Source organism: Podarcis cretensis (assembly GCF_951804945.1).
Source record: "Podarcis cretensis genome assembly, chromosome: 6".
NCBI lineage: Eukaryota > Metazoa > Chordata > Lepidosauria > Squamata > Lacertidae > Podarcis > Podarcis cretensis.
The window spans coordinates 94,517,440-94,532,174 of record NC_137175.1 but is presented as its reverse complement, the minus strand read 5'-3'; the positions used below and the strand labels follow the sequence as shown (position 1 = coordinate 94,532,174).

Below are 14,735 nucleotides of genomic sequence, written 5' to 3'. Positions count from 1 at the left end.
CCCGCAGAGAGTGTTGGAGAAAAATCTCCAACTCAGAAGCCCAGTGCTAAGCAGTCATAGGTTTAGGTTTAGGGTTAGGGTTAGGATTTTAACTTATCGAGACCCTGGGGAGGGAGCTGAAGGACAACATCAGACATTTTTGAACAAGGCATCTGCAAAAAGAAGGGCAGTAATTTACAGCAGGAGTTGCCAGACAATGGGGGCTGTCTTGGTAAATAGGAGAAGTTGGGGCATATCATGCCTTCAACCCTTCCACCTTCTGAAGAACACAACTGCTCTGTGTTGCATTGAGTTCAAACTGGAATAGATCATGCCAGAGATCAGAATCCTGGTCCTGAGAATCAGATGGCCATGGGGAGGTAATATGATGTTCCTGCTTGCTTTATCACTCCAGCAGGCTGGCTGAATCTTATTGTTAAGGAAGAAAGCTGCAAGATAATGCAATGGTCCCTTGTGGCTTCTGGGTTCATCTCAAGCTGCTGTTGCCACTGCTAATGACCCATAAAACTCTTTAAGTATCCTGGGGCTAGCATGGTTGCTTCATTTTGATCAAATACTTAGTATATTTAGGAGCTTCCAAAATAAAAATAAAAAGATCCAGAGGAAATGAACATTGCTCTCAGAAAATGTCCATGGAAATTTGTGGAAGCAACAAGTGTGTGTTCTCTCTGACAAACTGAGCCATAGATGTGTTACGGCTGGACACAACGTGAGCAACAAAAGGTTAGATTTAGGTTGAAAGAGCGTTTGGTTAGCCACACAGTTTTGCATTTTAGCAATATCAGATTTTGCACAGCAACTTATACCTGTGCATGCCCATTATGGAGAGCTCTCCCAGAGACAGCACTTTTTCTGCCTCGAACATCCTTTTTGCAACTTGCAGCCAAATAACAGAGGCTCAACATGACCTCTCTTCTTTATATTCTTGAGAAGTCGGGTGTGATATTGGATTGGTCCACGCTCCCCCTTGCTCCCTGTCAAATTCACCCACATTCTTAACAACTCAGCTGACCTAAATTGCCAGACACATGGCTGTTTGCTACTCCAATTATGCAAAATAGCATGGCACTCCCGGCAAACCCTCAATTTCACTCTCCACCTCCCCATCTCCTCTGTATGCTTTAGGTCTAGACATTTGTCTTACCATTTTTTATTCCTCTTGATTCCCTTGTTCTGCTTTGTTATTCGCCTGTCTGCCCCTTCTGGTATGTGTGTGAGTTCTCTCTCTCTCTCTCTCTCTCTCTCTCTCTCTCTCTTTTTGCTTGTCAGAATTTTCTTTTCCACCGTGTGGGCAGGAGACAGATTTTTTACTGTCTCTATTTTCATTTCCTCCCCTCTCCTCCTATTCTTTTTGCCCCTTCCCACCTCTCCTTCTTTCCCTTTTCCACTCCTTCCCCAGTCCTCTTCTCATTATTTATTTCCCTCCACCTCTTCTCTTCCCCTCCGTCTCTCCTCCTTCCTTTAGTCTTATTTTATCTTTCTATTACAAATAATGTCTCTGGGATAATATCACAGCCTAGTTCCAGGAGCTATGCATGTTATTCAAGGTAAGAGCTTATTTTAGATCCTCTGTTTGCAATAATGGCTGTCTGGGGTAGATTGCTAGCTTACTAAAAGTAGGTAATGCCTCTTTAATTCCCCCCCCCCTTGTTTGGCGTTCTGTGTTTTATACCTTGCAGAAGAAGGAATCCTAGAGTAGTAGCTAATCTCAGTGTAATGCTGCTGCTACCTGTTGGAGAGGAATGGCTGGCTGGCTTCCAGTTCCCCCCAATTTCCCTTTGAGTGAACTGTGGCTACATTTTGCCTTTGATCTAAAGAATAGATTTTAATCATTGCAGAATTCCATCTCCTATCCCTTTTGGCTTTCGTGTTATCATTTCTTTATGGCAATGCTAGGAACTTTGGAATTATGCATAGGTGCTTTCTACTAATATTGATGTAGAGGTACAGCAACCTGGTCAGAACAGGTTCTTTGCAATCCTTAGGAGTATCGTCTTCTGCTTTATACTGCTTTACTTGACCCTGGCTTCGTTTACAGGTGGATTTTTCTTGTACTTTCATCCCCCACCCAAAGTTTGTAAGTGGAACTTTTAAAAGGAAGATGCTTTTGCTCTGGCTGGAGAAAGTTTTTATTAAGGTAGCCTTCCTACATTTGGAGGTTACTCATTCATTTAAGGCGGATCCTTTTAAGGTGAACTGCAGCTAAGAAATCCACCAGAGTCACAGGTGGACGAACGGACGGTTAAGCCTTTTCAGAACTTGCAGGATGTAAGGGAAATGGTTCCTTAATTTCTTGAATTCTTATGCCTTAGTTTTTCTTCTCCCCCCTCCTACCCCACAATTAAGTTAGCCTCATATTGATTTGCATATTTCATCACACAGCAATTTAGTTGTTTAATTGCTGCCTCGTTAGTGTTGGAGTTGTCATCATCTGCTTTCATTCACAATTTTTTGGGACCTCCATTCATTGGGGCTCCTGGAGAGGGCTTCTTAGCCAACTCATGTCACATTCCAGCCATGTGCTTTGTAAAAGTGTTCCCATCACACCATACATGAATCATTTCTCCTTTCGTTGGGTGAATCAGTTTTCTGAAAGCTTTTTTTCTTGATCTCATCCTCTTCTCAGTACAATTAGGGATAGATTTGAGAGCACCGTTCTTTGGGACAAAAGTATAAAAAGCTTTGACTACTGCAATATTCTGTAGTCACAGTAGCACAGTCATGAAATGTTTTTCATTGGAAAAAAATGACTCACTCTGGTCTTCCTCAGTAGCAGAAAATTCAAGAAGTTTATGCTGGACCCCTGGCTAGTCATGCTGGTCTCACCAGTAACCTCAGAAGACTTGCAAAGTCCCTACAATTGACCCAATAACCAATTAATATTGGATATTGGACCATTATCATTTAAATAAACTGGGATTGGCAAATTGGTTACCCATAATACATGGGGCAGTTTTTATCTGGCCCCTAGCAACTCCATCAAATTTTAATCAAGGAACGGTTGCAAGTCCCCCCCACAACCCCCCCCACAACAACAACAGCAGCAGCAGCAGCAGCAACAGGCAAACTTTTTAAAGGAACACAGATCTTGTATGTTTTAGTCTTGAATCTCTTCACTTATTTTTTTATTCTAATGCTATGCCTGAACACATGTTCTTCATAATTGTGAATTCCAAATGGGCAGATGGCACAATCTTTATTTTGGAGCCAGACCACTTCTGAGGAGTCAGGTTGCACAGCAAAATGACAACTGATAGACCACAATCTATAATGCTCTCCTCCCAAAAGAGATGTCCAGCCTTGTTCTAAAACCTTTTGACCTGTGTTTAACCCTTTTTAAAATCAAAGCATCAAGCGCTTTTGAGCAGGAGTGGGGAACCTAGGCGCCCCAACAAAATCGGGAAAATTCTTTTGAGAATGATGCACCCGGGTAGCTCCTTAAGGCCTTGCTGATAGGTAAAGGTAAAGGGACCCGTGACCATTAGGTCCAGTCGTGACCAACTCTGGGGTTGCGGCACTCATCTCGCTTTACTGGCCGAGGGAGCCAGCGTACAGCTTCCGGGTCATGTGGCCAGCCTGACTAAGCCGCTTCTGGCGAACCAGAGCAGTGCATGGAAATGGCGTTTACCTTCCCGCCAGAGCGGTACCTATTTATCTACTTGCACTGGTGTGCTTTCAAACTGCTAGGTTGGCAGGAGCAGGGACCGAGCAACGGGAGCTCACCCCGTTGCAGGGATTTGAACCACCAACCTTCTGATCGGCAAGCCCTAGGCTCTGTGGTTTAACTACTGCCACACAAAAGGTCTTGCTGATTTTCAGCAGGGCTGTTCAAGAGTAATAGTTATGGCAAATTCTAGTTGGAATTGGCAAATTCCTCATCCTTTCTATTCCAGTGAGAGCAGCTAGTCCTGTAGAGGACCTCAGAGATGACCAGAGACATTTGGGGGTCTAAGGTGGACAGCCCAGCAGTGTCTAATGGCCATGGCTGATCATAGGGAGCCCATAACTGAATGACAGGGAATCTCCTTTGCATGTGATGGTCATAGGTCCAATCCTTGGCATTTTTGTTTTTTAAAAAACCTCTGGGTGCAAGGTTGGGACTCTACCTGAGAGCTACTCTGCCACACAATGCAGATAATAATGGGCTAGAGATAACGAATGCCAAAGCTTTTGGCATCCAGATGTTGTTGGCTCCAGTTGTCCTTAGCACCGACCAACAGGGCCAATGGTTAGGATGATGGAAGTTGTATGTAGTGCAGCAACACCTAGAGAGCCACAGTTTCCCCACTCATGGGATAGGCCAGGGGTCAGGTCAGCAAACTTTTTTAGCAGGGGGCCGGTCCACTGTCCCTCAGACCTTGTGTGGGGCCAGACTATATTTTGAAAAAAATATAAGAACAAATTCCTATGCCCCACAAATAACCCAGAGATGCATTTGAAATAAAAGCACACAGTCTACTCATGTAAAAACACGCTGATTCCCGGACTGTCCATGGGCCGGATTTAGAAGGCGTTTGGGCTGGATCTGGCCCCCGGGCCTTAGTTTGCCTGCCCATGGGATAGACAGTCAAATTCAATAGCATCTTATGTACTGCTCTGGTTTGCCAGAAGCGGCTTAGTCATGCTGGCCACATGACCCGGAAGCTGTATGCCAGCTCCCTTGGCCAATAAAGCGAGATGAGCGCCGCAACCCCAGAGTCGGCCACGACTGGACCTAATGGTCAGGGGTCCCTTTACCTTTACCTTATAGATAGATAGATATAGATTAGATAGATATAGATATATAGTGAATCTACTTTAGTGCCAACTTCTTAGACCTGGCAAAAGTGGGTTGTGGATCATAACACAAAAATGCTTGGTGTTCACTGCAACCAGCTCACTGGCTACGTCTCAGGAATATGCTGCTGTGGAAACCTTTAGGCTGACATCTTCTTCTCCTGTAATCTGTTCTGTCTCCATCAATTTAGAGATTCTGATCCTCATTGAAGAATCTGACCGTGTTACCATGTGTCAATACAGCAGCCTTCTATATCCAAAGTGATATTGTTTTCCTAGACTTTTTTAATTTTAAAGTTAGCTTCTTATTTGACGTCTCTCTTCATTTCCTATTTGCTTCTGCAAGACTAACTCAGAGAAGAGTCCTTAATTAGGATGTCTTGAATTATCCTGGTGTGAATAACTGATCCCAAGATCTGGGATCTTGATATGTTTATTCTGATTCTGTAACTTTCCTGGCTTCTGTATCTTCCATTACAAAGCAGTGTTTGATGGGAAACACTGGCCATCGCTTTCCTTTTCTTCCTTCTCCCTGCTGCAGCACATTGCCCCTCTTTCTCTTGACTTATTGGAATATGGAGATCCATGTAAAATGTAGCTTTGCCCTGGGGGCACCAAGGGTTTAGCTTATCTTGCTCACACAACCTCTCCGCTTATGCCCCCATTACAATATGCATTATGTAGGCTAATTTGGCTTGGGGTACTGAGGCACATTTAGGGAGTTCCAGAATGCTGTACTAAAGTAACCAAAATTCTCAGACTATGCTATAAAATGCAGCAGCTGAAATAATTATGTAAATTGGGTATATTGGTTAATTCCATGATATGCAGCCCAAAAACTGTGTATGTTTACTTGGAAATGATTTTCACAAGAATCCTTGAGGCTCAGTCCCAAGTGTTTTTGAATGGGTTCTAACTTTGGTCAATTTCTTTTGGCTTTTTTTGGTGGCAGCGACGGTGTGTGTGTGGAGTTTATATTTCTTTATTTTAAAAACCAATGAATTAGGGAAGAAGAGTTCATTCTTTGCTAAGGGTGAGTTGGTATGTGGGACAGAGAGGCAGAATTTCAGCACCATGGAGAGCAGCCAAGGCTGTGTATCCAAGTCACTTATTATTATTTTTTAAGGAGCTAGAGGCACATTCACGCCAGATAGTGTAGGGTGCATTGCCCATGTCTGAAATTTGAATGTCCACTGTATACTTGCCAGAAATTTCAAACAGCATGATCATGCACTTTCTATCCCACATTAACAATGCTCACATGCAGACAAGGCCTGTGGGGAGTCTAAAAGATATTCTAGTGTTGTATGTTCAAACGTTTCCAGCTTCTCTTATTTTCTAAGGAAGGCTTTCCCCAAATGCAAATCGTGTTAGCTCACTCATTTGTTATCAGTGGTCCAGACAATGTTATCTTCAAAAACAGTACCAAAGTTCTCATATTGCTTATTTTATTTATTTATTTTTTAAAAAAGCTTTCTATTTTCATTTATTTATCTAAACCATTTATATACTCACAACAGTGTAGCTTTTATGGAGCATTCAACAAGCTTACGAAAGATAAATCAGTTAAAATTAACCATAAAATCAGAAAAGCTTACTGCTGAAATTTCAAAAGTCTTCACAAAATACAACAGGGATGGGGGTCTCTCCAATACTGGGGTAGTTTGGGGCAAAGGATGATGCACGCCCCTGTCACAATTGTTGCACCATGAATTGAACTGTGGAGTGTGGTGCTGTGCTACACCCTCTGACTTAATAGTTGTCGTTGCAGTTTGTGACATGAGTTCTGGGGTGGAACTCTACCTCTCACCATTGCGTGGCCCTCTGCCATTTGTGCCTGCCAAGACAAAAAGTTGTTTCTGCAACACCTTTGCGCTTCTAGTGATGTTCTCTCACTGCCCCCTCTTAAAGATATTGCACACATTTTCTTGGTAATAACATTTGACAGAAGTTTGGGGGGGGGAGAGAGATAGAATTATACATTACAGCACATTCAAAGCACATTTCCCCCTCAAAGAATTATGGGTACCATAGTTCATTAAGGGTGGCTGGGAATTTTGGCTCTGTGAGGGGTGGACTGCATTGCCCACAATTCTTTGAGGCTGGAGGAATGTGCTTTGAATGTGCATTAAACATACAGTGTGCTTCATTCCTAGTCTCCAAGGGATGCTACCAGATTCTGTGGTCCAGATTTCTCTGTCATGGTCAACTTGTGTCAGAGTGCAGGTGGGAGCTCACACAAAGCCCAATAGTACAAAGAAAATTGACAAGTTAGGAAGAAGACAATCCTTTCACCCTGACACCTGTACTGTAATGTTGTTTTCCTCAAATGGAAGGATGACAGGAATCTGCCATATACTGAAACAAAATGTTGGTCCATCTACAAAAGCATTGCCAATGTTGACTTGCAGCAGTTCAGCAGGATTTCAGACGGGGGGCTCCCGCAGTTCTACCTGGAGATGCTGGGGTTTGAACATGGGACTGTTTGCATGATAAGCAGGTGTTCTATCACTGAGTTCAGGCCTTTATTCATAAGAGAAATGCACCCACAGCCCTGGCATTGGTTTACTGACTTTGTGAGAACCAGGCCCATCTTAGATGCAGTGTGCTACATTTTGCAGTGTAACTGAGCTGTTTATTTTCAAGCATTCCAAAACTGCGCATGTGTTACGGTGTTAGTCATTATTATTACTATTATTTATTTTAAAATAAATACCTCAAAACAGTCCAGTTGCATCTGTTAAAGGAGACCAATTGCCAAAAGAATGCTCATTTTGCAGGGTGTAAGATAAACTGAAAAGATTTTAAAAGTAGAACTGGACACTTTAAATAAGGACTCCAAAATTAGATGTCTATGTGTGAGCTAGAAGCTGGAGCAAGCCGGGTACAGGGAGACATGGATATCCTGTCAGTGGATATGGTATTCCGCTATTGGAAAGGACCACTTTTCTAGTAACTCGTCAGTTGTTCTAGCATGTGCTAAAGTGCCACATGCTGTTCAGTGGTATGTGAAATAGCAGCTTGTAATCTAGGAACTGGGCCAGCTTGAATAATTACACTATTCCTTCAGCAAATACCCCTGTATTTTGCAGTGGCGTTGTCTGGCAAGAGAGAGGAAGTTTCTACCTACTGCTGAAAATATCTGTGTGATGGTTGCTGAAGAGTTTCTGTGGCTTATGTTTGCAAGGGCGGCTCTTACCTGGCATCCATTTCAGATCCCAGGTACAGCTTCCAGTGTAGTGCTTCCTCCTGTGGCTAGTGTTTCTTTCCTAGACCAAAGAGCAGTTGCTCAGTCTGCAGAGCTAAACGTTCCTCAAAGAATTTTACTAAGTGGTTTCATGAGAGGTGAATGTTTTGCCATGCCTTCTAAGGATGTTCCATTCAGGCAGGTCTGCACTTTGTACACTTAGGCTGCATCCAGGGGGCGGAGGAAGGGGGTGCGGTGGGGGCGGGCTGCCCCGGGTGTCACCACTGAGGGGGGTTACAAAATGCCAGGAGGCACTCACTGTGGGGCCTGCAGCATGCCTGAGCCACGCTCCTGGGAGTGACACAGTGGCTTGGGCACCCACAGGCTCCATGCTGCCCCAAACGGTCCACCCACCACCTCCCTCCCAGCTGTAGGGCAGACTCCTCGGAGGCCCCATGGAGCATCCTGCCTTGGCTCACCCCGCCCCATGGGGGGCTGGCCCTTCGCCTGGGCACAGGGCACGCGTGCTGCCCCAGACGTCCAATCAGCTTGCTCCGCCACTGGCTGCATCCAGACAGCATTTTATTCAGTTTTCCTGGTGTTTCCTTACCAGATAATCCTCATTTCATCTTATCTTTCACATGATGTAAAATGCAATTCTGGAAATATAGCGGAAGTTTAGCAGTCATTTCTGTGTTCATTGCTTCTATATATATATAAAAAATCTCCTTGACCTAAGGGGTAGAAGAAGCAGTGAATTTCAGAGGGAGCTTTGTCCCACATATTAGACTTCTGAAAGAAAAACATGGATGTATGCATGCACGTATATGAAGGAATGAATGAAACAGCTAAAAGAAGTAGCAAAACTACTAATAACAAGGCATAAAATATACCTGTTGAAAAACAATACTTTAAAAATTGCCACAAAAATCAGTCTCAAGGCAGGAAAAAAAACCTCCCACCCAACAACAGGGTGAACACAAGCTGATGCCAGATAAGATGACAACCAGAACAATTTCCAGTTCCGAACAACTGGGAGAATAAAGCCTTCTTCACTTGGTGCTAAATAGATGACAATGTCATGAGCCTCCCAGGGGAGAATGATCTACAAATTGGAGGTGTGGGGCTTTCCAATGGAAAGACCCCTTCTCTTGTCACCACCCTTCTTTACTTCTCTTGGAAGAAGCACCCACAGAAGGGCCTCCAATGATGAGGGTCAGGCCAGCTGAAAGGTGGTCTGAAAGGTATCATAGCCCAGAGTCAAATAAAACTCTGTATTGGTCAAAACCAGCACTCTGGATTGGCAGTGAGAGAAATGAAACATAAGTCTGGGATACATGGATGGAGAATTCTGACAGAAGGCTGAGAGTAGAGGAGGTCCAGATAGCCTGTAACAGAATAATGACACCCCCTTGCCAATGTCTGGATTGATTTGCCCTTCCGTTTTCAGTCTTGCTCACCTTGCAGAGCTTTGTGGTGGAAAAAAATTGGAGCCCAGGACCTGAACTGAATACTGCCCAGTGGGAGGGCATCAATATCTTATTCAATATAAATATAACTCTTATATTGATATTGACTTGCAACGTCTCTCAACACCCCACACCCCTGCTTGAAGGTTGAGTCAATGCAGCCCACCCACTTAAATCCCATACAATGACTCAGAAACTTTTCATACAGGGGTGTGAATCACTCACTCACTCAAAGAGACACTGATAACTTTTTAGTGACAGCTGAAATGTTATTTTTTTTAAAGCCACACAATTTTTTTTAAAGCTACCCTTCCCCTTTCTCTCAGAGCCCTATCTCTGTTTTGTACTTAAAGCAAACAGAAAACTTGGGGAAGGGGGGGGCAGCATCTCCCCAAGGAGCATAACATGAGAGCAGTGCTGTAATGAATGCTGTCTTGTGCTCATAACGTCAAGAGCTTCTTCTCTTGGGCTTGAGTGTCGTAAGGGTAAATTTGATGTTAGCTGGTTACATTATGGCAAACCTTTTACTCTGCAGGGAAGAAAAGAAATTGGGAAGTAGAGCTGGTTTATGCTAAGTGACATAACAGAATGGCTGCTAAGGATCACCTTGGGGTAAGGGTAGTAGTTGTTAGATTCAATTCTGGACAGGATGTAGCAGGAAAAGGGAGAAACAGACATAAGATAGGTCTTGTTTTATCAAACCAAAGGTGATCTGATCTAACAGGGCAGGCCCTACCATTCGGCAGACAGAGACAGAAAATGCTGAGGAGCAAGGAGCCTTGGTGAGCTGCTGAAGGACAGAGCTATCTGCCTGTTTGGCGTCCCTCTAAAATATCCTGCTGCCCTCAACTGCAGTGGACTATGTTGTCCTGTTGCCATGGTCTTCTGCCAATCCAATTGGCTTTTCTTTGTGGAATTGGTGATGTTGGGTGGCACCATCTTTGCCCTTGCCTCAGGCGGCAAAATGTTTTGGGCCAGGTTGGTCTGGAAAGCTTTTGAGCAGCATACAAAGGGAAAACCCCTTTCTCCACACCCCCAGCATCCAAGTATCCAATCCTCTAAATATGGAGAATCCACTGAGCTGTGAGGTCCGCCCTCCAGGGAATTGTCCCCCCCCCCCCTTTTAAAGGCCGTATAAATGAGTGGCCTCCAACCTGCCTTTTGGCAGTGAATTCCATAGGTGAATTTTATTCTTTACAAGTTTACAGATATGCATCTGGTAGTACATAAGTTCAGACATTTGGAGAGAGGAAGCGAATATATGCAGCAAATAAACTGGGAGCAAGTCCTCTCATTGTAGTGTTTCTTGCACTGGCAGGAGAAGCCACCCCCACACCGTTTTTACTGTCTAATGTTGTGATTGCTTTGCGCTGGTGAACTCTTGCCTTCCCATCCCTGCAAAGGCACAATTTTTATTTTGCCAATTTTTATTTCTTTAAAAGACCTTGCACCTGGAAGGATGTTCATTGTACCCGAGAGATTTCAGTTTACATACTAAATTTGGTTCCATTCAAAAAGATGCTTTCTTGGCATGAGGAGAAGATCTCTGAGCATCGCCAAAGTGTGTGGGAAGAACATTTTCAGATGCAGGGTTTCTCTGACTTGGCACAAGCTGTAGCCACAAGCCACGTAAGGACTGGCACTGATCACCACAAGTTCAAACAACAGGCTGAGAAGCTGGACTTTTCTTATGAACCGAGAGCTAGCACAATATAGTGGCTTAGGCTGCAGTCCGAACCCCACTTGCCTGGCAGTAAGCCCCACTGAATTCAATGGGACTTACTTTTATTAAAAAGACACATACTGCTTTTCTTTGTAAAGCTTAAACAGCAACACACAAATCCTCCACTCCTCAATAACTATGATGCAATGCAGAATATAGCCATGTTATAGAACATAACTAAAGAAAGTACAAAATCCAGGTTACCCGATAAAAGAAAAGAAAAATAGCTCCGTATCAGAAGCCAAACCAGGCAAAATATTTTATGCCGTAGGAAGCCCACTGTTGCATGGCTTGTTCATGTGTGTAATGCACCATTCGTCCGTAAGTTTATCCATGTTATATATCTTCTTGCCATTTTTTGCTTATTTGTAAGTTTTCATTTAAAGCAGTCTGCTGCACCTTTTGGTACCATATCATAAAAGTTGCCCCTTCCAATCCCTTCCAAAATATCCAGTTAATGACTTAAAGTGAAATACATTCGTCTTTTGTGGACCTTGGCCAGTAATTTCAATGGGACTTACTTCTGAGTAGACATGGTTAGGATAGTGTGGTAAGAATGTGAACTGGGAAAATGACTGATTTCAAATCTCAACCTTGAACCTTAGTCTTAAGCAAGCCACCCTTTCTCAACAATATGGAGGTGATGGCAGTAGCTTATTGTACAGGGCTGTTGTAAGAGTTAATGAGCGATTTTGAAGTGCTTTGAGCACTCTAAAGTACCATGTAAATGCAAAATTTCAGGTAACCCCAAGCTACTTTTTGTGGCATTAATTCTGGGATTGGCACATATTCATCTGGCCTCTGTTGCTGTGCCTTTAACGGCAGACACCAGCAGGTGACAAATGCTTAGTCTCTGTGCCGTTGAAAGCTTCACCTGCAGAGTTCTGCACATATCAAGCCACTCTTGAAAGCAGAAGAACAGGCCAGACTGTTTCCTGCGCTTTTAGTTCAAGCACTAAATCTGCTGCTCAGAAGCTGACAGTTTCTAAGTGTGCAGCTTCCATTATTACTTATCCATGACTAATCTAGATGGCTAACCAAAGAGTCCTTATTTTGAGTCCATCTATGCTAGTAGCCATTATTGCATTCTCTAGCAATGACTTCCATAATCAAATTATGCATTGCATGAATAAGTACTTCCTTTTGTTTCTCTGGAGCCCACTTGCCAATCACATTCATTAGACGACTTGGAGGTCTAGCAGAGAGAGAGAGAGAGAGAGAGAGAGAGAGAGAGAGAGAGAGTTGAATTTTTCCTGTGCACACTGTTCATATTTTAGAGGGAAATTATATCTAAGAAGCATGAATGTGAAATTCGGATTGTTATTTTTGTTGCTTGCATTTCCTTCTGCTGAATCTCATCGGCTCTTCCCTCACCAAGTTGATCCGCTTTGGAAGGATCCTTTTAACGCTTGTCACAACCTGCTTGGCATTGTGGTTGGAGAGGTAGCATGTGCGCATAATGAATATTGGTACAAACCTAGACAGCATCTTAAGAAGCAAAGACATAACCTTGCTGACAATTGTCCGTATAGTTAAAGCTATGGTTTTCCCAGTATTGATGAATGGAAGTGAGAGCTGGACCATAAGGAAGGCTGACCTCCAAAGAATTAATGCTTTTGAATTACAGTGGTACCTCGGGATGCGAACGGGATCCGTTCCAAACCCCATTTGCATCCTGAACAGAACGTAAGACGTGACAGCGCATCTGTGCAGGTCACGTTTCACCGCTTCCGCACACGCGCGAGTGGCGAAACCCAGAAGTAACACGCTCCATTACTTCCGGGTCACTGCGGAGCACAACCCGAAAATACTTATCCTGAAGCATATTTCTTCCGAGGTATGACTGTATGGTGCTGGAGGAGACTCTTGAGAGTCCCATGGACTGCAAGAAGATCAAACCTCTCCATTCTGAAGGAAATCAGCCCTGAGTGCTCACTGGAAGGACAGATCCTGAAGCTGAGGCTCCAATACTTGGGGCACCTCATGAGAAGAGAAGACTCCCTGGAAAAGACCCTGATGTTGGGAAAGATTAAGGGCACAAGGAGAAGGGGACGACAGAGGACGAGATGGTTGGACAGTGTTCTCGAAGCTACTAGCATGAGTTTGACCAAACTGCAGGGAGGCAGTGGAAGACAGGAATGCCTGGCGTGCTCTGGTCCATGGGGTCACGAAGAGTCAGACACGACTAAGAAGAGAAGAAGAAGAGTTTGGATTTGATATCCCGCTTTATCACTAGCCGAAGGAGTCTCAGAGCGGCTAACATTCTCCTTTCCCTTCCTCCCCCACAACAAACACTCTGTGAGGTGAGTGAGGCTGAGAGACTTCAGAGAAGTGTGACTGGCCCAAAGTCACCCAGCAGCTGCATGTGCAGGAGCGGAGACACGAACGCGCTTCCCCAGATTAAGAGTCCACCGCCCTTAACCACGACACCACACTGACTAAACAACTAAACAACAACACCAACAACCCACTATCTGCAGCAAAGAGCAGGAAAAGGTCTTGTCTCTTGCAAAGCGCCCTGGAAAGAGCATCCCTGCACAAGAGACAATGTCCCCAGACAAAAGCCATCTTGCTGATCAAGTGGAACGCTCCCCTCCTGCCAGTCCAGGGCTGCCAAAATGCTCTTGATTGCTCTTTTTAACCCCCCTCCCTTCAGGTTTGCTGCCACACCAGATGGTGACAGTCAGCTGCTCAGCTGGTGGCTGGAGCACTCTGTTCTCCTGTGCTCTGAGCCTGCCTCCTGGGACCGGACGTAAGTGGGTTTCACAAGGAGAAGAGGCTTGTTAATTAACTGCCTATCTCCCCACCCCACTCCTTCGTACTGTGCTTGATTCCAGAGACTCCAGTGGCAGGAGGGGAGGGAGCAAGCGAGCTTGGAGGGGGTGCGCTGGCTCGATGCTGTGCTGATTGCACCCCCAGCTGTGCCCCTGTCAGGTTGGGTTGGATTGCAGGATGAGGCTCTGGGCTGCGCTAGGGCTGGCCTCTTGCCTTCCAATCACGCTGTTTTCTCTCTGTTGGGAAGAGGAGTCACTCTGGCAATTAAGCCAGATGAACCCACGCGGCTCCGGTTTCCAAGGCCCCTGCTCACAATCTAGTGCAAAGAGAAGACACTCTGCACTGCGGTGTTAGGAGAATTTTAAGGTCTCAAATACAGAATGAATATTCATAAAAGCACACATATCTAAATATATATAAACCATGTGCCTGAAATAGTGCAGGAGAACGATCCTGAAGCCATTTTGACTCTCCCAATGACCTCAAATATTCCTCTGCAGTGCGGGAGGTAAATGGGGAAAGCCTTCCCGCTGTCTTTTCGCTTACAAATCCTGTCTTCAGGGCGTATTTGTGTATGAATAGGGTGAGCCTGTGACCTGGATTCAAGCAATACTAACAGCACAAAAGAATGGCCAGGCTGCCCAGGTAATGCAATCAGTGACCATTTTCAGGTATCCTGGCAGATAGAATTTCTGCTCTAGACCCGCCTCCTATGATGCATGGATGTATTGGGGGTGGTGGTCTTTGGCTAAGGGGGTTGGGCAATGTCCAAAGTCTTTAAAGGTTCTTGCACACATTTGTTCAG

General features: G+C 44.5%; 1 protein-coding gene across 3 annotated transcripts in view; it reads left to right on the top strand.

Annotated features, from left to right (window-relative positions):
• Positions 1 to 1,245: 1,245 nt before the first annotated feature.
• The window catches only part of CACNA1E (calcium voltage-gated channel subunit alpha1 E), a 498,615-nt gene continuing 485,125 nt past the window's right edge, over positions 1,246 to 14,735 (top strand). The window contains exon 1 of one of the 3 annotated variants that reach the window (XM_079980995.1): positions 1,246 to 1,547. The gene's annotated coding sequence lies outside the window, so the exon portion shown is untranslated. The remainder of the gene's footprint in view (positions 1,548 to 14,735) is intronic. The other 2 variants (XM_079980994.1, XM_079980996.1) reach the window with 2 other exon arrangements.